Genomic DNA, 24,986 nt, shown 5'->3' with positions numbered 1-24,986 from the left:
CTCAAATCCTCTTCTCTTTGAGTTCAGTACGTATGATTGGCTTGTTTCTTCATAATCGTGAATTGTGTCGATGGAAAAGTCTGCCGCACTCGAAGCCAAGCATTCTGGAATCCATCCCGAAAGAGAAAAACAAAAAACGGGACTGTAAAATGCAATCCTTTAAAGTCGGTTCAACTGAATGTAAAACCTTAAAAACGTAACGTAAAGCTGATACCGGCTTCGCTCACTGCAATGGCATATGAACACCAAGTTCAACTAACTGGATGTGGCGTAGAACAGTGAGAAATTTCCAAATACTCAATATTGCCTCATGGCTCGTGAGGGACGGAATTTGGGCCGCGCCCTCCCTCGCGTTTCACGTTAACCGAAGGACCTGAGTCATGACTGCAGTGCATTTCACGCTTTCATCAAGGCCGCAAGGTGAACCACTCCCGGTTTCGTGCACGCTTTCAACTTATTTCCTGAGGTTCATTCCTCTAGTTGCGTCTTACATGAAGACGCCTCTGGATGCGGGTGCATGTGTAATGAGGGCGCGGTTCGTCAGTCAGTCGGGCGGCGGCGCCCGAAGCCCCCCCACTGCTCCCACCGCAACCACCCCACCCGCACCAGGGGACTCTTGAAATGGAGGAACTTCCATGTCTGATATTAAACCACAAACGAGTCAGCACTTACGGTGGCGTCTTAGCAATTATCTCTTTTACGAGTTTATCTTTATAAGTAAAAACTGAGTGGCAAACACCTTTCTTAGAGTTGAGACGATATTCGCATCAAAGAGTTTGGCCAGGTGACCTTAATGCTACATAACTCTGGTGCGACACTTGGCCATTAGAATTAAACTTAAAAAAAGGGCGTAGTGGAGAATTTTTGGAATCTGCATCTGAAACACCTAAATGGAATGTGTAGACTCGATTAAATACTTAGGCGTTACCCTCACTCACGATCTCTCTTGAGTGAAACACATACGGGGAATATGTGGACAAGCTAACTAAATATTGGGATTTATTAGTGCTGTACTGGGTAAATGAGATGAAAAGGTCAACAAGGAATGTTATCTTTCACCGGTTAGGCCTCATTTAGAATATGCTGCTAGCATTTGGGATCCTTAGGTTGGTTTGATCGCCGATATGGATCACGTGCAGCGTAGAGGAGCTGGATTTGTAAAACGTTGTCATGGCAAACGTAGTAGCAAAGTAGCGTATCCAAAATGTCAGAGGAGCTAGGCTGGGAATCACTCAGAGAGTGAAGTTCAAATTACAGATTGAAGCTCTTGCATAAGTTGGAAGGGAGTCTCTTCAGCAGAGATGTTGAGAATGTATTATTACCACTATCGTACTACGGAAGGAGAGATTATGCTAGTAAAATTAGAGAGATGAAATGTAAAGCAGATAGATTTACGATATCATTTTTTCCACGAACGGTAAAGATCAGAATAGCATTGTCCGACCGCGGTAAGGTCATATTCAGGTCAAAATTAGTCTGGCGTGTATTCACCTGCCCCACACCCTATCGGTGATTTGCAGAGCACTAAAAACTACTAAAAGAGGTACGGGTTTCCTTCCTGAGATCTATTTTGTTCACCTATCACTTTCTGTGGGAATCGTAATACTTGGTGGATATTCCAATTTAAACTTAACACACTCATGGATTTAAATTCGAGGATTTAAATGTTACGAGAATGATCTTAGGGAATTGAAATAAACACCCTACAAACCTCATACTGTGTATGCCGTACACATAACACTAGCATACATAACAACCAATCGGCGAGCCGGAAATAAACTACGTCATATCAGGGCCGCAGAATGATTTGCAAGCTCTAAAATATCGTTTATTTCTTTCTTCTAACGGAGGCTTCATTGATTGGAGTATGAAAATTTAATCACAGTACATGAATATATGGCCCAATTATTATTTTGTAAATATACCATAGATGAACTGGTGGAATGGATTTAAATTAGGTTATCATGTTATCATATAAGTGAATAGCGACGGGTTTCAAAGGAGCACTATTCACTAAAGTGTGTGTTTTCGTTGATGCTATTATCACGAGATCATGCTATTTATGCCACCACCACAGGCTAGTATATTACGCCTGTGGCATCATTTAGACGATTAATTTGGCATGCTACACATTAATCATTGGCTGGGCGTACTACTAGGAAACATCATTCCCCAATTTTCGCGCCTGAAAAAATCGTGATAGACGGTACTACCCACTATTATTTTATTAAACACAAAGTTGAATGAATTTATATCAGTAAAATGTACTTCTTCCCGGATTATTGCCTAATAAAAAATTAAATTCATATGATAAAAACAAAAATTAATTTTACAATTAACTTTTGGATGGAGATAGGCCATTACTAAATGAATATAAAAACACACGTGGAAAATTGCTATGAGAACAGTCAGATAAAATAGTATATTTTTTAATGAACTTTGACTCTAATATTTATTTGTATTCGAACGAATGAATTGTGGTATCTTTTTCAATAATAATTGGTGATAAAAAAAAATTTCCATTGAAGGTGCGCATCAAATATATCAATGAGCATTTATCCCTGGGTGAATATGCAATAAGTAATGAGAGCGCACTTATTTATCTCGTTGAGGTAGATGTAATATTTGATTCACAGTCCGAGTAACATCTCTTTTCCATTTACTGCAAACGTGAGTCAAAAATTAAAGATATATATATATATAATAATTCATTCCATCTAGTTTTGAGTTTATCCCTCTAATTTCCTTTGTACCAAGCACCATGCTCGGTTTCCTCTGAAAGTTTAAAAATGAGTCGAAAACAACGCAAAATACGTAGACAAAACCTTCAGCCATTTCTTCTGGAACTCAAAGGTTTCCATTGAATTCAAAGTTCAGTTGATGTAAGACCCACGGGATTAGCTGAACTTGTTCCGCCCTCGCTCATAAAGTCCTTATCGGGATACGTTAGAGCGTACTTCTTTCCGCCATCTCAAATATCCCAGTTACTCTTTAAAAAGGGATTCAGCATACCTTGTGGAATTAAAAAATAGCTTAATTATATTTTATACTGCCTTCCCCGCAAAAGTTTCCGCCCCAAATCCTCCCAATTACCCTTAGCCTGGCCCCAGAAGGTTCCCAGTTCCCCCAAACGTAGACCTCCTGACCTCGCTCGCTCCGGCCTTCTTGTTTTTCTTCATAATCCCGAGAAGCTTGCAAGCGTATATATGCGGACGTTCTTTGTTTACTCGAAGAGGAATGACCTAAAATCCGGAACTCTTCTCTATAAAACACTCGAGTCGGAAGCTTTCTACTTAAGAAATACACCGATGAAGTTACATCTTCTACTACCTATGGATACCTACTACGGGGTAAATTTAAAAAAAAATTGCTAAATCTTTTTTAAAAACTCCATTTCGTCCCTCAAGGTACGTATCTCCTTCATTCTGTAAACACCAATTGCAGGATTGGAATTCCATCATGCGTATGAATATATTGCTCTGATATAAAAGCCTATCACTTAATTAGGTTGACGAAGCGAGATGACTACAAATATCATATTTAAAAAGATAAAATAAAAAAACCCCGCCATTCGGAAGAAACCGCCGCCAGAATTATCCGTGCTGAAGACATCGCACACTTTTTTAAAATGGTCCATCTCAAGTCGACAGAAGAAAACTCAATACCTCTCCATACCAAAAGACTTTGTACTTTGCCACAGATTTATGCATATAGTGAATCCACAGGTATAGTATAGTAATAAAGGTAAAGTACAAAGCCTTTTGGCATGGATAGTAAATACTTCCACGAAGTGAAGCCTGAAACAGTAGACTGAATATAATCAATACCTCTCGACTGGAACCTGTCTCGCATAACGCCCTTCTAATAAGTCTGCGAGTGTCCCAGTAATCGCAAGCCAAATATTTTTGCATCGATGTTCTAAAAATTCTTATAACATGATATCCTTAGAATAATACTAGCCTTTTCCAAATATTAGCGATATAATGTACCGTAACCGGCACAGGTTAGAGAAATTAGATCATGCGAAACACAACTGGGTATTTTTTTTCATGGCGGGGTGGAATACACAAACTTTATTTTCAGATTTCTCGAAATCCTTCGGCAAGGGATGATAGGATGGGATCGAGTCAGGCATTTCAGTATGCGCCAAACTGCCATCAAATCTTTGATGGGATATACACAGTTGGAATGGGATATGTGGTCAGCTTTAAAGGAGGTAGCCTTCATCACTTTTGACTTGCAGGAAAATGTAGAGAAAAGGCAAGAGAGAGGTGCTACTCCGCCATAACTATGCCACATTTGAAATAAGCCACAATTATTCGGCATCCATGGGAGAGAAATTGAATTAGGGAATTGGAAAAAAGTTCACCAAAATTGTGCTACATTGCGTGGTCAAACATTACCTCGGCAGGAGAGTAATGGGAAGAGGGAGAGTAATGTGGGAGCCTCTTGAGATATCAGGCGAGACTTAAATTTTAAAAAGGCACAGGACACCTGAGTTTCTTATTACGCCATTTATTGCGTGATTCATATGAATCGACATCTTCCTTACTTTTTTGAACTGAGAAACATTCCCGTTGCCAATCGACGGAAAATGGAAGAATTGAGAGAAGCAGGAGTTATTATAACTTCTATAACTTCAACAAACCCTCAAAATGTTTTTATTCTACATATATCATGTACACAGCCAGCAAGCCACCTCCAGGGCGCGTGGCAGGAGGCGAATCTACACCAGACTAATGTTTACCCGAACATGACCTTCTGCGGTCGGACAATGCTATCCGTTCGTGGATCCCTTATCGTTCGTGGAAAAAATGGCATCTTAAATCTAACTGTTCTACTCTTAATCTCTCTAATTTCATTGACATACAGTAGTACTACAATGGGGGCAATAATGCATTTTAAACATCACTGCTAAAGGGACGCTCTCCCAATTTATGCAAGAGCTTCAACCTGTAATTAAACATTCGCTCCATTGAGTGATTCACAGCCTAGTTGATTTAAAATTTTGGATACCCTTCTAATTTTATCATCACAGCGTTTTACAAATCTAGCTCCTCTGCGCTGGACGCGATCCGATTCGGCAATCTATCTTCCCAAGTACAAGCAGAATATTGTAAATGAGGCTTAAGCAGCGAAATATAGCATTAATCTTTGACCTATTCATTACATTTACCCATTTGACTGTCATCACTGAATTACCCAGAGCAATGAGTTCAGAGAGCACGGAGAGATCCTATGAAGAATACATCAGCAGGATTTTATTTTCTTACGGGTTTGCAACACATTACTACCTGAAGATAAAGTAAAATAATGTAAGGATTATCCGTTGAATTAAACTCAAAGGCATTTTATGATATGATGCTCAAAATAGGAAAAATCGTGTGAAATTAGGTTATTCCGGAAACAGAATAGGGGGTAATGGCAAAAGCGACCAGAAGTAAACTATAAGTTAAGTTGACTAGGCAAAGAAATAATTCTACTGCAAGTAAAGTTTACCGAGAGCCGAAAACTAAATCTGGAAATATTATAAAAGTCATTAAAACTTATTTGAAAGCGCTGTCCTGGATGGCAAAAAGGTACGACAGAAATAGACAAATGAGATAAAAAGCATTAAAGAGTTGAGCGCTGCGAGAGAATGAATGTAACTAAAATGGACGTGTCGAAGAAATGACGCATAGGTTCTGCGAGTGATGCGAGAAGAAAGAATCAAAAAAGGACTCGGAAACGGAGAGGAGGTAACGAGGCTGGACACATTTCGAGGTATAAGTGTACGGGAGAATTACAGAGGTGGGGAAGGAGTATACAATGGAATAAGTTATGGCAGACGTAAAAGTAACGAAATATGTATAATGACTTTAAAATTTTAAACGATAGAAGAGTGTAGTGGACTGCTGTGTCCAACCAATTTTAAAATACACGATACCCAAAGTAGATGACGATTATTCGACAGACAGAGAAAGTCCAATCACATGCCAGTGACTAGAAAAAAATCGTAAATATGAATACAAGACACTTCATAACCCAGCCGAATATTAATACGAGGACATCATTAATAAAACGCAGGAAAAATGAAAATATCTGTAGCTTTGATGCTTCAATGCTATTGTTAAATAAGCCACCTTCATGTTATGAAAACCTTTTTTTAATTGGATTCGAACCATTGATGAATTGGGGCATTTCACGTATTCCATATTTTCTGATCCAGTGTTAGAATGGAATGTACGAAAAGAGTTTAACAAATTTGATATTTGACGACAGTTCAGAACCACCAATTGCATTAATGTACAGTTCACTTAGCGTAGACAAATAGGAGAACATAGAAGATTTGTATTAAACCTAACGAGAATTGTTTTGGAAAAATAGATTTCCTTTAGATATTGCGACAGTGAAGCGTGGTCATTGAAGCAGGAGGATAGACGTAGACTGGAGGCTTTTGAAATGTGGGTGTGGAGAAGAATGGAGAAGGTGAAATGGACAGAGAAGAAAACAAATGAGGAAGTACTTGGTATGGTGGGCGAAGAGAGGGGTTTGTTGGGAGCAATCCTATGGAGGCAGGAAATGTGGCTGAAGGGGGTATTGACCGGCAGTGGGATGTTGAGGACGGTAATTGAGGGGAGAATGTTGGGCAAAAGAGGAAAGGGAAGGAACAGGATAGGGATGTTGGACGGGATGAAGGGAGGAAGAAAGTACTCAGAAATGAAGAGGGACCTGATGTAAAGTAGGATGTTGTGTTTTGCTAGGTGTCACAAATTATTTAATTAGTAATTACGTCCATCCAAAAACCTACCTTAACCGGTAGATTACCTAATAAAAAAAATTGCGACAGTGCCTCAAAATTCTCCGAAGTACATCCCTTGGTTGTGGACACATTTTTGCCAGCGGCTTTACCACGACTCTAAGGCTCCCTCGTGGGCGGATTCAGGAAGTTCTTTACACAAAATTTGATGGCGTCCAATCGTTTGCTGCATTTTGCGCTTACACCGAGTCACTAGACAGGGGACCCCTGAAAACACGATCGAGGTGAACGAACGCTCGCAGGCGATTGGAGCGCGTTGAAGGTCAGGCTCCCCGCCACCGAGCCTGCACAGCGCGAGCGCGCTGCGACGTACACTCACGTCAGTGAAAAAATGTTCTCGATACTTTTTATCTATTCTATGTGTGTCAATGATACACAGTATATAAAGTTGAGCAATCTCGACCATTGATGCTTTCAGTTTTTTGGAATTTCGGAGATATCGTTTCATTTCCGTCTCATGAGTCACCACAATGGCCAGCGTTACAATTGTGGATGAATTGATCGCGTGAGACGGCCGCAGGAATGATTCACCAAAGCTTTTGGGACTCCCGGAAGGAGCGGGGCGAGTAGCATTGCTGCGAAACTCAAAGGAACATCGCGGGCAACGAGACGAAATTTCGGAAAGTACGCGACCGGACTCAAGGACCGCCCTTCGCATATCGAGTGTGCCGGTGGAAAAAAAGGATTCAAATAACATCGATCACGGACAAGCGAAGGGAGCCATGACACGTCGAGGCATCCATTATTTTCCCCACGATTCAGAGATGACTGTGGCGATGGCAAAAAGGAGATGGGGTGTCGCAGAACGGGATATAAAAGTACGTAAGGTGGAGGGAGGGGTGAAGGCGGCAAGAACTGCGGATCGAAACCACGGAGTCGGCATCCACGGGTGTGAACCCGCGTGGAGGAAAGACGGCTGTCCGCGTGTCCACTGCCGTGCAAACCTTCGAATTAATGTCAAATCACAAAGCCAGGAGAATACCATGACTTCATGCAAATGATTTTTTGAAATATTTAATAAAAAAATTAAATAAAAATTTGTCGATCCAATTAATTAGGCTACATTTTCATCGATTAACTTAGTTTTTTTTCGCTAGAAAGAGGGATTCCACTTCTGCGTTGTTTGGATACCGTGAACTGCATCGGCGTGGAAACAATGTGAGAGAGCCCTGGAACCCTGGATATAATCCTACTTTCTATGGGACGAAAGGGTCACGAGTATTTCAATCCTGGGAGCCTTTATCATTTGGAAGCGAAGCGTGGAGTACGCCGAGCCCTATCATGAAGCTAAGTAGACACGCGGAAAGTGGAAGTACGTGTTCCCATATGTGGAGGGCGGGCCGCGGGTGGCCAAGGGCTGAGGGTGCACTTAGAGAGGGGAAAGGGGCACTAAGAGGGCGTGTGGGGGTGTACGTGCCACCAGGGGGGGGGGCGAAGGCGGCGAGAGTACGGAGGACGTAAATTGATGGATCTGCGCGGCTACTTCGGGAAGGAGACAGTGCACTGGTTTAATGGAAGGAAATACAAAACCAAAGAGCGAAGGGGATGGATGGGGGTGGGCGCCAACGCCAAATAAGCTCCTTGCTGAAACGACGGTGATGAATTATTGAGAGGCAATAGATGACTTAATATAGATAATTTTAAATGTGTGTGTACAAGTATGTATGCAGGACCTGTGTATATACTTCACACACACAGTAATATATAAATAAATAAATAAATAAATAAATAAATATATATATATATATATATATATATATATATATATATATATATATATATATATATATATATATATATATATATATATATATAATGTATAACACTTAGCACTAGTGGACACAGACAAAAACACAGAAACACACAAAAAAAGGAATACCTTCCCCACCTTCCCCTTCCATCCATCGCTCCAGCCCTCGTATTCCCTTCAGTTCTGTCCCTCTCTTCCTTGATAAAGGTGGCAACGACCACCGAAAATTTGAAAAATAGTGAGTCTCTTTTTTTGTGTGTTTCTGTGTTTTTGTCTGTGTCCACTAGTGCTAAGTGTTATACATTATTATTCACGTCCGTGAGACTTTCAAAAAGTTTATATATATATATATATATATATATATATATATATATATATATATATATATATATATATATATATATATATATATATATATATATACAGGTATATATAATGGGCTGACACAATATAACGCAAATAGAATAGCAACATTTAAAAGAACACTCACACGGTAAATTGTTTGAGCTTTCGGCCCTCTCAGAGGCCTTCTTCAAGAGAGTCTCTCTTGAAGAAGGCCTCTGAGAGGGCCGAAAGCTCGAACAATTTACCGTGTGAGTGTTCTTTTAAATGTTGCTATTCTTTTCTATTTGTGTTATATTGTGTCAGCCCATTATTGTGCCGCTCGTGTGAGTTTTTCCGTACAATCGTTATATATATATAAGTATATATATATATGAATCCCGGTCAAGGAAATGTTTTTACTCTTGTGATCCGTTCGATTTCGCCTTCCCCACCTTTGTTGTGTTCGTCCTTTATATGTGTTCCTATCCCTTTTCCTTATATCTGTTTCTATATGTATGAGTATTTATTTGCCGTTTGGCAGGATTTCGTGTTTGAATGTGTATTTGGCCAATGTGGCTCATCTCTTTCTTCTGGCTATGCGTGCCACGAAACGCACTGTTCCTTTCCTGTATGATGTATGAATTCTAACCAACCCACTGACCTTTCCTCTTGTGTCGTGTGTATCTCTCCTTTGGTGGGTGAAACAGCCCCATGACGCCATCTCTTGGCTAAAGAATCGGGGCGCCTGGCGACATATTAGACCCACGGATCTCAGGGTAAATTACGTTTCCTCGGAACTCCATCGGTTGGTCAGAAGCGCCCTCGCTCAAAATCTTGGGGTTCTGGTGGGAGAGGGAGTTGGCTCCCACGATTGAGCGCAACTGGGGAATTATTGACTATCATGTAAAATGGAGTGTTGGAAAGCTTTCACTCCCTTCCCTCCCGATCGTGACCCGCGTCCGCCTCCTCAACCAGATTGTCTTCCCAAGGATATGGTATGCGGCCCATCTATGGCCCTTACCCACTAAATACAACGCATACTTTATTAGAGTGTCCAACCAAATGATCTGGAATGGCTACGTAAAGAAAGTGTCCCGAAACCAGCTCTATGGCCCGTTTGAGCAGGGTGGTCTCAATTTAACCGATACAGCTCTAAAGGCGAAGGTGGTCTACGCGAAGCTTAGCCTGCGCATCCTCGGCGGTGACGACGCGTGGCGCAAGGCACTCCTCAAGGACGCGTGGCAGGAACTCGCGCGCGACGTATGCCACCGGAGGGCATTTGATGAAACGAAAAAAGTCGCTTCTCTCCTTCGAGATGGAGAAGCAATTCGGGTGAAGACCCTGTATGTCAGAGCGCTTACCGAGCAGCAACAAAATACATCAAAAAGAACGATTTCTTGGAAAAACTGGGCGACCATCAGGGCGAACGATGAGGCACGTAGTGGAATGTTTAACCTAATCGCGAACACAGTCATGACGAGGGAAGTGAGGCACCATCTTCGGCTAGCCGATTCGCCCCTTTGTCCGTCATGCGGTCGAATAGACGTCGCACATCTCATCCTTGGATGCAACGATAAAATCAGAGAATGGGAAGCTCTAAAAAAGATCTATAAAACCTGGGACGTGTTCGGTGGTGGTGCCATTACCGACATGAATCTGATCACCTTGAACTTTCGGCTCTTTCCGAGCTTCAAATCCTTCATAATGACCACCCTAATCGTGGAATTCACACAGATGAGAACCGCGAATAAACATTCCGCTAAAGGCATGCAAGCATTGGTGGAACGGATGTGGCTGCCCCCGGTACCGGACACACTTCGTCCGTGGTTAAAAAGTTGTTTTTCTGAATAACTGTGCTTCAAAGCTATCAATAATTCCAACCAAATCTAATGTTCCGTCGCTAATCCAAATAATTCCTTCTATATTTTGTGAACCCTGCCTTTATTATTTCCTTCCACAGTATTGTTCATGGTCACAATTGTTTTATGCCATGTATATGCATTTATGTCTATGTAAGTGTGTAACCATAATAAGAAAAAAAATATTCTGTAACCATAATCTGTAAGCTGACAATGTGTACAATGTAAACACTAGCAGTGTAACATACTAGACCGAATAAAAATAAATTGAACCATAGCTCAAGTGATTAAGAGCATCAGCCCGGCAAGTGGAAAGATCCGGTGTTCGAATCCCGGTCAAGGAAATATTTTTACTCTTGTGATCCGTTCGATTTCGCCTTCCCCACCTTTGTTGTGTTCGTCCTTTATATGTGTTCCTATCCCTTTTCCTTATATCTGTTTCTATATGTATGAGTATTTATTCGCCGTTTGGCGGGATTTCGTGTTTGAATGAATATATATATATATATTCATTTTTATATATACGAGGGTCATCCGGAAAGTAGTACCCGTTCGTGAAATAACGACACAAAAGTAAATATTAACAAACATAAAAAATTTTATTTGAAAGAGGATACTTTAAACTACTTCTCAACATAATCTCCAAGCAAATTAAGGCATTTGTCATAACGTGTGACAAGTTTCTGTATTCCTGCTGCATAGTCCTTCGCCGCCAGCTCATTGAGATACGCGAGGGACCCATCTTGCACAAATTTTTGCATAATGCAGATGGTGTTTAACAATTTCATGAACAATTGTTCGAGAAACATTGGGAAAATGCTCACAGATGTCATCAATTGTGACGCGCCGATCGTTCCTCACGAATTCGTCAACTGAGCTCACCAGTTGGTCTGTAATGACAGACGGTCTCGCCGAACGCTCATCGTCGTGTGTGTTCCCCCTCCCCATGTTGAAGTTGCGACACCACCGCCGAACAGACGACTCGTCCATTACAATGTCTCCATACACCTCCTTTAATTGGCGATGAATATCACATGGGCGAACGTTTCTTGCATTGAGGAATTTAATCACTGCCCTCACTTCACAACTGGCGGCGTTCTCAATTTTTTTAAACATTGTAAACAATCACAGAAACAACACAGGCAATGCTAGCGTCACGCAACTTGGCTCAGAGAAGGCAGACAAGCCACTGAAGCTATCTGACCTCGTCCAGCGGCTACTCGCGTCGTCAGCACTTCATGCGACACGAACGGGCACTACTTTCCGGATGACCCTCGTATATAAAAATTATATATATATATAAAAATATATTATATTCATATATATATATATATATATATATATATATATATATATATATATATATATATATATATATATATATATATATATATATATATATATATATATATATATATATATATATATAATATCTTCGAAATGGAACGCTCTTCAGCGACGCACAAATATATAAAAACACATATAGTATATGGATTTTAAAATCCTAGGAACACAAAGAAAGGACACTCACATGTGTTTTTTTGACGTTTCGACGGCTCGACCGTCGTCATCAGAATGGCGTTCTCGGGGAAGAGCGGAGAGGACATGTGCGGGTGATGGGTAAGGGAGGGGCAGGTAAGGGACCAATAGGAAATGAGCACGGGGGCGGGAGGGGATATATAGGCAGCCATATGATGCATTCAGTGGGCTTGATTCAGCCCGGGCGGTTTAAATGACTGGGACCCACAGATAAGCTTCATGTCGCGGGTTCTCACCTCTATGATACTTGCAGATTTGGGAAAGGTTTCAATCGCCGAAACGGAGAAGCAGTCTTCGAAACAGATTGGTTGTGGGAAGCAGGGTGAGTAGGGATGGGATAATTTAGGAAGATGGGAGATTAGGTGGAATAACGATGGTTATTCATGCGGAGGGAAAGAGTGGTCGTGCAAACGCCCACGTAGAAGCCTGGGCAGACGTAACAGGAGAGGCGATATATAATGTTTTTTCAGGTGCAGTTGGCGTCTGTTTGGGAGTTGGAGGTGAGGGAGGCATCTTCGAAAACATCCGCTTTCAAGTGGATTAAATAAAACCAAAAAATCAAGAAAAAGCCGATAGAAAATCAAATTCATACTCCTAAGTTGCTCTGATGTTGAAGGTATTGCTCATCACAAAGTTATTCCAGAAGGAAAAACAATAAATGCTGAGTTCTACCTTACAGTTCTCAAGCGTTATAGAGATCTCGTGCGACGTGTGCGACCGAATTTGACTCAAGGCGATGGATGGATCCTTCAACATGGCAATGCACCTGCACATTCAGCATTGATTGTTCGCCAGTTTCTGGCAAACAATTCAATCACCAACCTTGATCATCCTCTTTATTCGCCAGATCTCGCCCCCTGCGGCTTTTTCCTATTCCTGAGATGCAAAAATGTGATGAGGAGACATTACTGGGAAGATGTGGACTTATAAAAGCAAGAAATGATGAGAAAACTAAAAAGCCTAACTGCCGAGGACTTCCAAGAATGTTTTAAACAGTGGAAAAGAAGATGGAATAAGTGCATAGCAACGAATGGAGAGTACTTGGAAGGGGACAACATTTATGTAGACTAAATTTTTTAAAATAAAGTGTCAAAATATGAACAATTTTATTGCTCCGGGAGCAAAGTCCCTTGGAGCAGAATACATGCGACATGAGGTTACCAATGGAGTGAAATAGGTTTACATAATGCTTAGAATAAGGTAATTAAACCAGTCACAAAACACAATTTAACATCAGTTGAACGAAACATATAGTACAATACATACATACATACACACACACGCACACACACACATATATATATATATATATATATATATATATATATATATATATATATATATATATATATATATATATATATATATATATATACATTCAAACACGAAATCCCGCCAAACGGCGAATAAATACTCATATATACAGAAACAGACATAAGGAAAAGGGATAGGAACACACATAAAGGACGAACACAATAGAGGTGGTGAAGGCGGAATCGAACGGATCACAAGAGTAAAAATATTTCCTTTACCGGTACTCCTCGGATCTTTCCACTTGCCGGGCGGATGCTCTTAACCACTTGAGCTATCGAGGAAACGTAATTTACCCTGAGATCCGTGGGTCTAATATGGCATTTCAATATGTTGTGGGAAATACGTAAAATTACGCCGGAGATAAGTTTCTGAAATGAAAATATCTCTTTGGTCGTCTTTTTACCGCCTGGAAATCCTACAGCCGTGCCATTATTCCGCTTTCTGGCTTAGACCATCATCATGTTGGACTTTGATTTCGGAATCCATTTTCTGGTGTAGCGGCCAGGGACTCGGTACAATTTTCGGCATATAAAACGCTGACGAATCGAATGTTCTGCATCTTGCCACTGCTGGAATATCTGGAGGACTATAGGAGCAAATAGTTACCGAATCGACCGATTCCTCCTTTTTATTTATTCCACCGGAGAAACTTGATGACGTTAGCGTTGATGTTGAAAGTGGCGCCATCAGTGGAACGCTTTTGCGGTCAAGTGGAAGAAACGGGGAGGAGGTTCACCCCTCCCCCTTGTTTATCCTCCGGGCCTTCCCGCGCCGGAGTCGGGAGTGGGCGCGGACCTAAGAGCTCTGCATTCCCCGCTCCAGAATGTACAAGGGATGGATTCTGAATTGTGGAGGGCCCGAAGATATATGGAGATTAAAAAACTTCGCAAGGTAATGCTGCGAGGAATACTCTGTCCCGAAGCATCAGAGGGAGATGGGGAAGATATGAGTGGGCATGTTCGGAAAGGTTTCCCTTGCTAGAGTGGGGATCGTGATAGGAATCGGCAAAGGATGAGAGCGGGAGCAGAGGGCAGGCAGGCGAAGGGAGGAGGGGTCGGTTCACTCTCTTCGAGTAGTACGTGCGGGCCGCACTGCAGGGACCTCTCCATACCATCCCAAAGTCGTAATCCTCCGGAATCTTAGGAATCAAAGCGGAGGTAGAGATGGGCAGTGGGTAAGGGGGGAGGGGTTGATCTGGGTCAGCTACGGCTCCCGTGGGGAGCCCAGAGGAATTGAAATTCATCCGGAGCCATTGCGTTCCGGAGATTTAGTGGCCATGGAGTTCCGTTTCAATCCGGGGGAGACCGGAGGAGATTACCCTCGCACGGCCGGGGTGCATACGTCCTCTCGTCGGGGAGGAATCCTTGGATTGGCGCCGCAGGGCCTGCCCCGCACCACACAGCCGTGTCCAGGCGACGCCTGGCTGCGCCACTCGTGCCTTCAACCCATCATTCCACGGCGGCTTTCCAATGGAATTCGCCCGGTGTCTTCTTTCGCCAAACAACCGGCTTTACGACTCTCACTCCCTCCATCTATATCTCTGGCAAACACCGGATGCACCAAATAGGAATTTCATTTGAGAATGATGACGAGTTCGCAATGCATTCTTAGCCAGCCAATTGCCCACAATAAGGTTGTTACGCAAAATCGAAGCCAAAAATGGAATTGTTTCGTTTCGTTATGGGCAATTTTTTAAATTTATTTATTAATATACCCTGCAAGCCACCAATATGGTGTGTGGCAGGAGGTAAATACACACCAGGCTAACTTTGACTCTTATACTCGTATTTTTACCCCTACCGCGGTCGGACAATGTTGTTCTGATACCTTATCGTTCGTGAAAAAATTGACCACTAAAATCTATCTGTTCCACATTTAATCTCTCTAATATTATTGACATGATCTCTCCCACCGTATTAGGATGGGTGTAATAATACATTTTCAACATCACTGTGAAAGATACATCCTTCCAATGCTTGCAAGAAGTTCAATCTGTAATTTGACATGGGCTCCATTGAGTGATTCCCAGCCTATCTGATCTAATATTTGGGATACGCCGCTAAGTTTATAATAACAGAATTTTACAAATCTAGCTCCTCTACGCTGCACGCAATCCAATTGGGCAATTAATCCAACTTCGTGAGGATCCCATATACTTGCAGCATATTCTAAATGAGGCCTAACCAATGGCAGATAACACATATCTTTGACCTTTTCATCAAATTTACCCAGTACTCTTCTAATTAATCCTAATATTTTGTTAGCTTGCACACATATTCCCCGTATATTTTTCACCAATAAGAGGTCATGAGTGAGGGTAATGTTGAAGTATTTAATTGAGTCTGCACATTCCATTTCGGTGTTCCCAATGCAGTAGGCGTTCGGGTGGGATTTGCTCTTTTTCCAAAAAAATATGACTATGGACTCTTTAAAGTTTAATTCTAATTACCATGAGTCGTACCAGCGTTGCATAGCATTTAAGTCATTTGACAAAGCCGCTGTGTCCTCAGGATCACGGATATTACGGTAAATCCCTGCATCGTCGGCAAATAAACGTATTTAACTAGTGACTACGGAGTCAATGTCGTTAACGTCAAGTGGGTATAAAAGAGATACCATTACACTTCCCTGGGGAACTCCTAAAGTAACTAAACTGAGTAACTGTGAATATATTTTCTCCAATCTCAGTTTTTCCGGATCCTATCCGAACTATAACATAATCCGTGGGGTATCGTTTTCAAGCCAGGGTTAAATGGTACCATAGTAGCGTAACATTGCATTTTGGAGCCGTAATTTCCCTATGGCAATCTGAGTTGAAGAATCTGGGTAAGAGGAAAGGGGATTCATCTTCGTTAGTCCGGTATAGGAATATTAAAGTATTCAGGGGGTCAGGGGGTGCGCCCACATGGTATATCTATTTCTGAACCGTTTCTTACTTTTCCACCGGTGACGGAAAAAAGTCAAGAAAGCGTTGTGTTGCTCCATTATAACTCCTGAATCCAAAAGAATGCATGCATGCACATTCACACAGACCGCTAGAAGACAGAGATATTTCAATATTTAAACTCGACCAGGAAATCAAAAGTTTTTAACACCAAAACAACGATCGTGACATTGTAACCGGTGGAGATTTCTACACTGCCTCCATTGATATGAAGCACATATAGTTTTAAAGACAAAGAGCTTTATTCAAAGTATGCTCCACTGTCAGTTAGACATTTTGCCCATCTTTCCCAACGTTCAATTGCTCAGCGAGTTGTTTTTATGTCTGTGAATCTTCTTCGTCCAACAATACTTGCAATTCCGCATCTTCGTACTATTTTGGCGATTTTTCGTGTTCCTTACCTGCACCATCGAAGTCACCACTTTTGAAACGCCGAAACCATCGTTCACACCTATCTTACGACGGAGTATTTTCACCATAAGCTTCTTGATGTAATCGGTATGATTCAGTAGCAGTTTTTTGCAAATGAAAGCAAAAAATTAATGCTGACCGCGAATCCTCTGTATCAGGTATAAATTTCGACACACTGAACACAGTAACATGACAAAAACACTTTTTCAATTTCTCGCTCGTGCGCGTCTGGCATTTGTTCATGTCACGGCAGAATGGCAAGTGTCAAATCTTTACACCGCAACCTGTATTGCTAATAAACTGCAAAACAAAATATACCAATAGGGAAAGGGACTATTTAAGACTTCCACGTGGCGGTCCAGAAGTTACGTCTGCCTCTAATGGACTCAGGCTGTCAACGAATTCTTTGGGCTAACGGCTAGAATAGATGTTCCTAATCCAATTGCTCACTTGCTCATTTATACCATAATGCACAAGTTTGCAAATCAATTTCTCGTGAAAGAACTTATCCTAAGTGTCCTTGAAGCCTTAAAATATAGCATTTATTTGTGTTTACGTCACCTTGCCTCGATTTCAGCATATCATGAATAAAAAGAAACAATTACTTTTTGCAAGATCTGCTTTTCATTATTTCGAAATAGTTACATGTATGCTCCTTCTAACGAGGAAGTCCATAATATTGCTAGCGATAATATTTTCTAAGAATTTAAATTCTACCGACGTTAAAGACAAGTGTTCTGTAATTACTGGGGTTCCCCGTATCATCATCATAGGTGAGAGGGGGGTCATGTAAACTAGTTTCTATTTATGAATAATTGAACCCTCTTTCGTAGACTCGCAAAAAACAGTTTTTAAATAAGGTGTCAAATCTTCTGCAATTCCTTCGGTATTCTAGCAGGGATTCCTTCAGAATATGGAAACTTTCTTGTTTATGTAGTAGTATTTAGGGGAGGCTGTGACCGACAGCTGAGGTCATTTGCACCATAGGGGATGGACAGGAAAGGATGAAGGGTGGAGAGAAACCCGGCGTCGGCATTGGCCTACTCTTTACGAAAGGCGCCAAGGGGTCCGCAGCTAAGCGTCCTATCCGACGAACGGCGTAGTCACTCAAAGTACCCTCCACAAAGCACCTCAAGTAGGGATCGAGATACCTCTGAAAAATATTCAACACCGCCGGGATTTGAACCCGAGCCCTCTAGGTGGGAAGTAAGTACGATAGCCACCCCACCAATCCCGATCCCCTTTCTTTTTTATATATGTATAGAAACTATTTTTGTGTTCCTCCCTGGGCCAATTATGTTGCTCATGAACTTTTCAGGAGTGTTTGGGACTTCGTTTTGTGCACTAACATTTTTAGTGAGGATCTTTTGAAATTAATTATTCAGGATATTTGAGATTTTTACGCTACCTCTAAGAATCTCGCCATTTTTTTCCTTTATGGAATGTAAAGTTGAAGGCTTCCTTTGTCTTTCCCTGACATAATACCAAAATGATTTTGGTTTATCCTCTAAATATTAGAAGTAAAGTTTCCTTGTAAACAACGTACGGCTCTCCGCATCTCCTTTTTCGCTTTTGATTGGCATTGCCCCTCTGACGCCTTCATTTGGATCCTGTCTTTAATTTCCAAACTTTTTAAATATAAGTTAATCGTCTCTCCTTACTAATGCCTTGGAAAATTATTTCGAATAAACTATCCCCAACCCGTCAGGTATAATTCTTCATAGCATTTCCCAAGCGCTATGAATTTCTAGCCTACGGGTTGTAGTTCATATTTAATTTTTCCCGAAGCCCATTAAAATTCTCTTTATTAAATTTGTATAATTTACGCTATTCCATTATCAATCTCTGACTTATTAGTCCCAAATATGTAAGCATGCTGTTGCCTCGTTTCGGAGATATCAAAATTAGTCTGGTGTATATTCACCCCCTGCCACACATTCGTTCTAACCAGTACCGGGTGAATATGTTGGTAATTGTTTACCTGAATCAAAATTTTTTACTCGTATTCCTATGCCATTATTGATCCAGTACTTTTTATGAAACGTTGTCATGATAAACTTTGTAGGGTACCCAAACTATTAGAGCAGCTAGGCTGGGAATCGCTCAATGGAGCGAAGGTTAAATTAAATCTCTTGCATACATTGGAATTATGTCTCTTTAGCAACGATGCTGAAAATGTATTATTAACCCATCGCACTATGTTTGGAGAGATGATGCTAATAAAATTAGAGAGATAAAGTGTAGAACAGATAGATTTAAGATGTCATTTTTAGCACGAACGATAAGGGATCAGAATAATATTATGCGATCGCATTAGAGGTAAAACTATTATGCTCAAAATTAGTATGGTGTATATTCACCCCCTGCCACACACCCTACCGTTGGCTGGCAGGGTACTAAAATATCTAAATATCTTTCTGAAATAAAAACTAAAATACTTGGAAAATCATTTACCATGCTTGATGAAGTGTTTGGAAATGTGGTCATCGAGTTTTGAGATTACATTGGAGTCAAGTGCTCTGCAGGATGAACATATCTTCTGTGATTATAATCCTTGACGTACCAGCAAACACGTTCTATGCCGAATTCGTCTCATTCAAGATGAAACTTTGGGAAAATCATCTCAATGTTTGCGGTATCTTCTTAGAGCCAACTTCCCGCTTCTATGGCGATGCACTTTCAAAACGGTGGTCAATGCCAGACATATTATACGCCTCGACAATTGAATGTGATAATATTCATGCCATCCAACGCTTCATGTTCATAGGCTAAGGGAATGAGATTGCACGTGGTATCGCCGTCATTAGTATTTACTTTCCATTTTCTGCTCTGATAGTATTTTGGAAATTTTCATTAGCTATTTATTCAATAGCAGTTCCACACATGCTTCTTAAATATGCAAGCATTTACTAAAGGGTATCCATCACAGGTGAATGTGATTAACATTATTCATACGTGTTCGAGAACTCTGGGCAAATATCTACGCGGCAAAGCGTTATCGAGGAAGTTTTTGAAACTCAATTTCTTCAAGGAACGTTTTTCGAGATATCTCTAAGAAGTAGAATCATATGCACCTGCTAGAATTACTGTCGTTAAACTGATGGAAAATCGATCTTCTCCCTCAAATATAGACAGTATGATGATTTAGAATATACAGGAAATCCATAATTATTCTTTTGTTATACCGAACGGTATTAATGCATTTTCCGGGTCAGTAAATCTGTTAACAGATTGTTACTCCACATGAAGGACATAAATTACTATAATTTTTTTAACGATGGGATTATTTCCCATACACCTAAGATGTTCCATAAATCTCGACTACGAAGGATTTACGATCCCGTCCGCCGTCGACGTTTTTTTTATAGGCCATTCGGATTTTATGGACGAATCACAACCGCTTCTGGCCGTTTTTTTATGATTATTTTTGAGGGACGCCTTTTGCATACTAGGGAAAGAGGAAGAGAGGGAATGAGGAGAAAGGGCATTAACGGACAAATAAAGAAATAAATCTGGCAGAGAATGGCTCCGAACGGAAATGAGACAAAGCGAGTTTTGGCGAAGGAAAAAAAATTCACCCCTCGCAGTCAGGTATCGCGGGGCCGGCAGGGAGAGGGAGGGAGGGTGGGATATTTTTTTCGGCGGGGGATGCCAAGGTTTAAGGGGAGAAATCGGGTCCTCAAAATGTCATCTTTATCGGCGGGGGCAGGAGGGGCCGCATGCGTGGGTCGTAGACGTGCCCCCCTCGCGTTGAGCAGGGGCGATTATCATTTGAGTCGCTCTCTCGCCGTTGAACTTGAGCGATATTCTGTGTAATTAATGCTCGGCCATCGAAACTGTCGTAAAATTCAGGCTCGAAGCGACATCGACTGTTCCCCTCATTCGTTTTGGCTTTTTTCATATTGGATTAACAAACGGTCAGCAGTGAATGGGAATATAATCGAAATGTAACGAATGCCTCAGATTTATAATCCGTGCAGTAGCACTTGCGTGAAATCATAAATAACCGCACGAAAGCAATATGTTCCGTCCTCCTCCAAGCCGTCCTTTGCGGTTTCTTTAAACTAATTGCCAATTAAATAAGACACAATCATGAAAATTCCTGATGGTAAGGTCATGCGGAATTCGTCAAAACCTTCTGCGTGAATACATGTACGATAAAAACAGCGTGATATTGGTGTTCAATATTAGAAGGCAAAACATTTAAAAAAAGAATTTGGGAAAAGTCAATGATGAAATATCATACAACTAGTCTCAAGAAATGGTAAAAAATAATGTTTAAAACAGTAAACATTAATCATGCAAAATAATAATTAGAATAATAGGGACAGTTTTACCGAAAACATATCCGTATCGGCTGGCGTTTGATATTTTTTCCTCGCTTTTTTATTTATCTTGTTTTATTAATTTATTTACCCTGAAAGTCACCGCTAGGGTGTGTGGCAGGGGGTGAATACACACCAGACTAATGTTTACCGGAACATGATCCCACCGCGGTCAAACAATATTATTATTTTCCCATATCGTACGTGGAAAAATGACATCTTAAATCTATTTGTTTTACACTTAATCTCTTTAATTCAATCATTTCATTGCAATATTATCTTAACCTCTCTTTGTAAATTCATGAATTCATTGCCATTTTCAACAATATCAAATGCATAGCATATATCAAATTTTGCATTCATCAATCATCTATATTGTTTATGGGTTTTACAGAATTCGAGAAAGAAGGGTACGAAGCGCGACAATTTCTACACGTATAACTGATTTTTGCGTAAAAACGAAGCTGCTGCTCAGCATAATTTGGACAAAAATCATCTAGAATGAAGAAAGCTTCTGCCCTCAAATCCTAATGAAGTACCTATGCCAATAAATTCGGCGCTCGCGGGGGCCTTCTGGCTCGCGCGAGTGAGAGATAGCAATATGCTAAATACCGTTCATTGTACTACGTTCTGATCTTCATTGTGTACGTTCTGATCTACTCTTCCGTTTCCAAAGCCAGTAATCCACAGCGATGGAGTATACGAACCAATTTAACGGAACAACATACTCTTCCACTATGCACAAAGCTCGCAAACTGGCAATACATAAGAAAATATACAATTATTTGACAATTCTCGGCAATAAAAATAAATCAACCAAAGCAAAGAAAATACCTGTGGTTAGATTCCTTTGACGTAGCTACTTTATTCAGCTTGGAGACTGCAATCTACCATCTTCCTCATAAACCATATATATATATATATATATATATATATATATATATATATATATATATATATATATATATATATATATATATATCAGTTAGGTTTGCTGATGATCAAGCTTTAGTTTGTCAGTCGGCCAAGGGGTTGCAAGCATTGCTTAGTGCATTGGAAATTCAGTGCGACAGGTATGGGATGAGAATCAATATTAATAAAACAAAGGTTATGCGATTCTCTAGGAAGAAAAAGGCTAAGCTTAACATTAAAATAGGAGGGCCAAAACTAGAGCAGGTTGAACAGTTTACGTATCTCGGTAGTGTTTTGGACCAACACGGCCAAAGTAGTAGGGACGTAAGGAGAAGAATTGCGCTAGGCAAAGAGGCTTTCACAAGGAGGAGGGAGTTGATGACGGGGACTTTGAGTAAGGATGTTAAGAAAAGACTCGTAAAAACTTTGATATGGAGCGTAGCTATGTACGGTGCGGAAACGTGGTCATTGAAGCAGGAGGATAGACGTAGATTGGAGGCTTTTGAAATGTGGGTGTGGAGAAGAATGGAGAAGGTGAAATGGAGAGAGAAGAAAACAAATGAGGAAGTACTTGGTATGGTGGGCGAAGAGAGGGGTCTGTTGGGAGCAATCCTATTGAGGCAGGAAATGTGGCTGAAGGGGGTATTGACCGGCAGTGGGATGTTGAAGACTGTAATAGAGGGGAGAATGTTAGGCAAACGAGGAAAGGGAAGGAACAGGATAGGGATGTTGGACGGGATGAAGGGAGGAAGAAAGTACTCGGAGCTGAAGAGGGACCTGATATAGAGTAGGATGATGGATTTTGTGTTTTGTTAGGAGTAATAAAATGATTGTTTGGTAGTTGAGTCCATCCAAAAACCTACCTTAACCGGTAGATTAGCTTTAAAAAATAAAATATATATATATATATTTTATATTTGCGCCTATATATATATATATATATATATATATATATATATATATATATAGGCGCAAATGACCTAAGCAGTAGGTCGCCTCCCCTAAATACTACTACTATAGATACACACACACACACACACACACACACACACACACACACACACATATATATATATATATATATATATATATATATATATATATATATATATATATATATATATATATATGTGTGTGTGTGTGTGTGTGTGTGTGTGTGTGTCTTTTTTGTGTGTGCCTGTGTTTTGTGGGTAAATACATATACCCTTATATGTACATACACACGCGCGTACTTAAGCGAGTGTTGTCGTCGGAGTTGACGCGCAGAGAGGTCTTTATTCTTCCGCCCACTGATCCGGCCATTGATCATGCGAACTCTAACGAGGCCCTTCCCATTTCGACCCCAGCAATTTCCCGGTGCAAACGACCCCTTCGGACTCTGACCTCCATGGGTTCCTGCCCGCGTCCTCCAGGCGCTCCTACCCCGCCGCCCCCCTCCCCCGGATCTTCAAACCCCCTCCCCCCGGCCAAACCCTCCAACGACCGCTCCGCCCAAGTGCCCCATTAAAATAACGCGAACCGTTCGACCTTTGGGTGAAAACAAGGGGAGGATAATAGCGGCCCCCCTCCCTCCTGCATGCCACTTCCCCACAGATTATTGCTACGACCGGGGAATTTTTAACAAAAATTTAACGCTCTCCACCGGTTGCCAAGGTTCCTGGGGCAAACAAACACGCTGCGAAATAATGACCGTGCATTTCTCATAAGTAGTCGTTTCGCGAGAAGAAAACGGTGCATAAAATAAAGCAATGGCTGGCACAAAAGGAAGCACTGCCTTTGGGCACAGAATGGGCCAAAACCCCTCGATGTTTATAACGGTCGTGACCTCCCCACGTGAAGAATGCCTTCGTGCGTCGGGAACGGAAAGCTTTTCCTCCAATATCCACCATTAGCGCTTGATTGAGTCATGCTTGGAGTTGAATTAACATGTTTCATGCAATTTGAACACATTCGTTTGCGAATTTCAAACAATTCCGAATTTCCTGGAAGTGGCGCGAGTTTTTGGCAAGAGATCAAATGTCAACATTTCAATGGTAGAATCTACTAATGAGTATTATTTGGGATACCAAGTTTGCGGCCTCTCAAAATTTGTGATGCAACAGACGGCTTTAAAACAAATCGTTCTATTAAATACCAATATATGAAATTGACTCTTATCTGAATGCGAGTATACTTCGGGTAAAAGTAAAAATAAAATAATTTTAGGAGAACTCGACATAAGAGTGACTTAACGGCAAACGGAATGATTTTAAATATTTGGATGACTGGGTTGAACATGACAACTTTAAATAAAAACAGTGATTTTAATTTTGACCTTTGGTGTAGTAAGCCTGACAATTTTGACAACCTCGAAAATGTCTTACCCATCCTCGAATTCTAAGCGAGTGGCGAAATCGTAACAGGCAGTGTACGTTAATGATGTAGGGGGATCGAGATGGTGCGGGGGCTAACGTACTGGCTTCCCACTCAGAGGGCGCGGGTTCAAATCCCGGCGGTGTTCAATATTTTTCAGAGGTATCTCGATCCCTACTTGAGGTGCTTTGCGGAGCGCACTTTGAGTGAATACGCCGTCCGTCGGATGGGACGTTAAACTGCGGACCCCTTGGCGACTTTCGTAAAGAGTAGGCTAATGCCGACGCCGGGTTTCTCTCCACCCTTCATACTTTCCTGTCCATCCCATATGGCGCAAATTACCTCAGTTGTCGGTCGCCTCCCCTCAAAACTACTACTACGAGGCCAATGTATCACATCCGTACTTCGAGAGCGTGAACACGGACAATACTAATGCTACAACAGCATAATCTGCAGC

Source organism: Hetaerina americana, unplaced genomic scaffold (genome assembly GCF_022747635.1).
Source record: "Hetaerina americana unplaced genomic scaffold, ioHetAmer1.1.p SCAF_22, whole genome shotgun sequence".
In the NCBI taxonomy this organism is placed as follows: domain Eukaryota; kingdom Metazoa; phylum Arthropoda; class Insecta; order Odonata; family Calopterygidae; genus Hetaerina; species Hetaerina americana.
Note: the sequence above shows the minus strand (reverse complement) of the source record.